Below are 6,051 nucleotides of genomic sequence, written 5' to 3' on the forward strand. Positions count from 1 at the left end.
GGTATGATTGATATATATTAAACAGCACATATTAAACTATACAATTTGATGTCTGACATATGTGAAATCCATGAAACTATCACCACAATTAGTATTATAAAATATCCATCATTCAAAAATTTTCTTTGTGCTCCTTTGCAATTTATCCCTCCCTACCTCCCATCCTGCCCCAAAGCAACCACTGATCTGTTGCCTTTTATTACTCTGGATTAGTTTGTAGGTGGGCTTCATTTAATCAGTTTAAGTCCTGATATTTAAAAAAAGGCCCTCGTTTTCCATTTTCAGGAAGAATTTATGTAGGATTAGTAATATTTCTTCTTTAATTGTTTGGTAGAATTCACCAATGAAGTCATCTGGGCCTGGAATTTTCTTTTGAGACCACACATTTAACTTCTTTATTAGATATAGAGCTATTCACATTGTCTATTCCATTTCAATGAGCTTAGGTAACTTGTTTCTTTCAAGGAATCTGTCCATTGTTGTCAAATTTATTGGCATAAACTTGTTTATAATTTTCTTATTTTCCTTCAAATGTCTATACGATCTGGAGTGATATGTCCTCTCTCATTCCCAATATCAGTCTGGCTAGAGGTTTATGAATTTTGCTATTTTTCTCAAATAACCAGTTTTGGGTTTTATTGAATCACCGCTGTTTGCCTGTTTATTATTTTTAATCTTATCTTTAAATTTGCCTTTTCCCTGGTTACTTTGAGTTTTATTTTATCTCCTTTTTCTAGTTTCCTATGTAGAACTATAGATCATTGATTTGAGACCTTGTTTACAGTGTAAACATTTAGTGCTATATATTACTCTCTAAGCATTGCTTTAGCTGTATATCACAGATTTTTAATGAGATGTGCTTCCCCTTTCCTTTAGATCAAAATGCTTTGTAAAGATCTTTCAGTTATTAAAGGCATAATAATGTTTTATGTTATAAACAACGTAATGGCAGTAAACCCAACTGAAATGAAATGGATAAATTTCCTGAAAGACACCAACTACCACAACTTGCTCAACAAGAATAGGAAGCTGAAATAGTCAGTGGTCAAGTGAAAAAAATTTTGAATTTTTTTTTTTTTTTGAGATGGAGTCTTGCTCTGTTGCCCAGGCTGGAGTGCAGTGGAGCAATCTTGGCTCACTGCAAGCTCCGCCCCCTGGGTTCACACCATGCTCCTACCTCAGCCTCCCGAGTAGCTGGGACTACAGGCATCTGCCACCACGCCTGGCTAATTTTTTTAGTAGAGATGAGGTTTCACCACATTAGCCAGGATGGTCTCGATCTCTTGACCTCATGATCCGCCCACCTCAGCCTCCCAAAGTGCTGAGACTACAGGCGTGAGCCACTGCACCCAGCCAAAAAATTGAATTTATAGCTAATATCTTTCCCAGGAAGAATACTCTGGGCCCAGATGGCTTCACTAGTGAATCCTATTAAATGTTTAAGGAAGCAATGAGTCTAATTTTACAGAAACTTTCCCTAAAAATGAAATAGGAGGAAATGTTTTCCAACTCATTCTATGAGGCTAGCATTACTTATACCAAAACTAGACAAAAGATACTACAAGAAAAAAAAAACTGCAGATCGACTTTCTTCATTAACACAGGCCCAACCAAATGAGCTAATCTCAGTAATGAAAAAAAGTTAATTTAATATTTAACGGTGAATGCCGTTTTCTATATTAACAGACACAAAAAGAAACAAGAAAAACCACACGATCATCTCAATAGATGTATACAAAGTACTTGACAAAATTCAGTGTCTATTTATTATAAAAATCTCTCAACAAGAAAGAATAAAAGGGAATTTTCAACCTGATATAGCATCTAAGATAATTCACAGTTAACATCATAGTTAAAATACATTTTACATCATAACATTTACATCATACATGTAAATGACCTAATGCCTTTTTTCCTAAGATTAGGACTAAAGCACAAATATATGTTTTATCTACCTTTATTCAACATACTACTGGAAGTTCTAGCCAGTGCAATAAATAAAGGTAACAGAGTATAAGTTGAAAAGAAAGAAGTAAAACTATCTATATTCTCAGAAGATGTGATCATCTATGTAGAAAATCTTAAAGAATCTATGAAAAAAGCTACTAGAACTGAAGTAGGGAGTTTAGCAAGGTTGAAGAATACCCAATCAGTATACAAAATTGATTGTATACTCATATATTAGGAACAAACAACTGGAAATTGAAATTTAAAAACCTATATCATCTATAACCACATCAAAAACCATGATATACTTAAAGATAAATTTAGCCAAGAATGTGTAAGACTTGCACACTGAAAACAATAAAACATTGGTGAAAAAAACTAAAGAAGACCTAAGAAGATAAAACTATACATATATGTGTTGGAAGACTCAACATTTTTAGGATAATAATTCTTCCCAAATTAACGTATAGATTCAATGAATCCTGATCAAAATACTTGCAAGGTTTTTTACAGAAGTTGACAAGCAGATTCTAAAATTCATATGGAAAGGCAAAGGATCTAATCTAGCCAAAACTTTTTGAAGAAGTTTAAAATTGGAGATCTCACACTATCTGATTTCAAGGCTTATAATAACGCTACGGTAATCATGACAGTGTCATATGTGTATGAAAAGATATATCAATCTATGGAACACAAAAGAAAGTTCAGAAATAGCCCCACACACGCGTGCCTGTAGTCCCAGCTACTCAGGAGGCTGAAGCAGGAGAATTGCTTGAGCCCGGGAGGCAGAGGTTGCAGTGAGCCAAGATCATGCCACTGCACTCGAGCCTGGCGACAGAGCAAAACTCTATCTCAAAAAAAAAAAAAAAAAGAAAGAAAAAGAAAATAGCCCCACACAAATATGGCCAATCAATTCTTTGCAAAAATGTCAAGGTAATTCATGAGAGAAAAAGTCCTTTCAACAAATTGTGCTATAATGGTTGAATACACATATGCAAAAATGACTTTCACCATAGCCTCACATCATACACAAAATTAATTTGGATTGGGTCATAGACATAAATGTAAAACTAAAAGTATGATGCCTCTAGAAAAAAAATGAATGAGAAAATCTTTGTTGCCTTGGGATAGGCAAAGCCACTATTTAAAAAAATGAAAATACGGCCGGGCGCGGTGGCTCACCCCAGCACTTTGGGAGGCCGAGGCGGGCGGATCACGAGGTCAGGGGATCCAGACCATCCTGGCTAACACAGTGAAACCCCGTCTCTAATAAAAATACAAAAAATTAACCGGGCGAGGTGGCGGGCGCCTGTAGTCCCAGCTACGCGGGAGGCTGAGGCAGGAGAATGGCGTGAACCCCGGGGGGCGGAGCCTGCAGTGAACCGAGATCGCGCCATTGCACTCCAGCCTGGGCGACAGTGAGACTCTGTCTCAAAAAAAAAAAAAAAATGCAAGCCACTGCAATTACTGAAAGAAAACATTTGCTAAATGTATATTTGATAAAGAATTTCTATTCAGAATATGTAAGAGAACTCTTAGAATTCAATAAGAAGACAACCTGATAAAAATTTGGGTGATGGTTTTTAACAGATGCTTCCCCAAATAAGATATATAAAAATGATAAATACATGAAAAGATGCTCAATCTAATTAGTTACTAGGAAATTGAAACTACAGTAAGATACCATGACCCAATACTAGAATGGCAAAAATTTTAAATGCAAATGCCAAGTGTTTATGTAGTTGTAGAGTAACTGGGACCAAATCCTAGGTCTGTCTCTTTCTTTCTCTCCCTCTCTCCATATATATATATATATGTATATATATATATATTCCACATAAATATCTGTATTTAAATATTTATACCAGACTTATTAACAATAACCAAAACTCATAAACAACCCAATTGTCTACTGATGACTAGATAAATAAGCTTTACCATAAGCATTCAGTGGTATGCTCTAACAATAAAAAATAACAAACCGTTGATATACATAATGACATAAATAAACCTCAGGAGAGTCGAGCTAAGTGAAGGAAGACAGACGTAAAAGACTATATACTCCCCGTCTCTACTAAAAATACAAAAAATTAGCCGGGCGTGGTGGCGGGCGCCTGTAGTCCCAGCTACTCCGAGAGGCTGAGGCAGGAGAATGGCGTGAACCCGGGAGGCGGAGCTTGCAGTGAGCCGAGATCGCGCCACTGCACTCCAGCCTGGGCGACAGAGCAAGACTCTGTCTCAAAAAAAAAAAAAAAAGAAAAGACTATATACTGTACAATCTCATTTATATAAAGTTCTAGAATAGGCAAGAGTATAGTGACCAAAAACAGATTGATTTTTGCCAACGGCCAGAGGAGATTCACTGCAATGGAGCCTGACGGAAATCTTAAAGTGATAAAAAAAAGTTGTATTTGTTGATTGTGGTGGTAGTTAATGAATTTTATTGTATGAAAGTTATACCTCAAATAAATATAATTTTGAAGATACTACGAATAACAGTATAAAAATCCAAACTCCATAGAAATAAATTTTTAAAAGGAATAAGGCATTTATGAAATTAAAAAAACATTTCTGTAAGACATCAAAGATAATCTAAAAATAATAACTATACTTTGTTCATGGATTAGAAGACTCAATGCTTTAAAAATATCAATTCTATTCAAAGTGATCTATATATTCAATATAATTTGAGTTAAAAATCTTAAATTTTTGTTCTATATCTTAACAAAATGACTTTAAAATTCATATGGAAGTTCAAAAACTAGAATAATCAACAGACATTTATAAAAAGAAATATATATTAATTTATGAATATAAATATATATATTCATATATATAATGAGCTTTTCAATAAATGATATAAGGACAATTGTTTCATGCCCACCCTGCATTGTATAAAAAATCCATTCCAACTATACAGCCATAAAAAAGAACGAGATCATGTTCTTTGCAGAGACATGGATGAAGCTGGAGGTCATTATCCTTAGCAAACTAACACAGAAAACCAAATGCCACAAGTTCTCACTCATAAGTGGAAGCTAAATGATGAGAACACATGGACACATACAGGGGAACACACACACTGGAGCCTTTTGGAGGGAGGAGGGTGGGAAGAGGGAGAGGATCAAGAAAATCAGCTGATGGGTACTAGGGTTAATACTTGGGTAATAAAATAATCTGTACAGCAGACCCCCATGACACAAGTTTACCCATGTAACAAACTTAAACTTGTACCCCTTAACTTAAAACTTAAAAAAAATCCATTCCAAGTGGAGAAAAATGAATGACCTATAACTACACAACACAAACATATCATGAAAAACATAACTTTGAGTGAAAGAATAGTTACAAGGCAAATGTATAATTGGATTGTATTTATATAAAATGCAAAATCTAGCAAAACTAAGTAATGTACTACTTAAGGATACACAGGCAGGTATAAAACCTCCAATGGGGCCAGGCGTGGTGGCTCACGCCTGTAATCCCAGCACTTTGGGAGGCCGAGGCCAGTGGATCACGAGGTCAGGAGATCGAGACCATCCTGGCTAACACAGTGAAACCCCGTCTCTACTAAAAATACAAAAAAATTAGCGGGCGTGGTGCCGGGCGCCTGTAGTCCCAGCTACTCGGGAGACTGAGGCGGGAGAATGGTGTGAACCCGGGAGGCGGAGCTTGCTGTGAGCCGAGATGCGAGATGGCGCCACTGCACTCCAGCCTGGGCGACAGAGCGAGACTCCATCTCAAAAAAAAAAAAAAACAAAAAACAAACAAAAAAAAAACCTCCAGAGGAAGCATGGAAATGATCAATGTATGATTCATGACATTTATGGGTTACTGCTCAGTGAGGGAAGAGTGTTGCCATCACTATATGGTATATAAAAGGCTCTGAAGAATAGCTATACTATCTCTTGCTTTTAATGTTCTGTACACAGGTGTTCCTTTGTTGCCCATTAACAAGTGCATGTTCATCTGCATTAAATCTTTTTGTGTATATTTTTCTAAATTAAAAAATTGCAGATTCCAAGGACCAAAAACCAAACATTTCTATTCAATATCTTAGTCTGGCACCAAGAAATCTAAATTTTTATCAAGTTCCTACAGTAA

Source organism: Hylobates moloch, unplaced genomic scaffold, assembly GCF_009828535.3.
Source record: "Hylobates moloch isolate HMO894 unplaced genomic scaffold, HMol_V3 SCAFFOLD_5, whole genome shotgun sequence".
NCBI classification, from domain to species: domain Eukaryota; kingdom Metazoa; phylum Chordata; class Mammalia; order Primates; family Hylobatidae; genus Hylobates; species Hylobates moloch.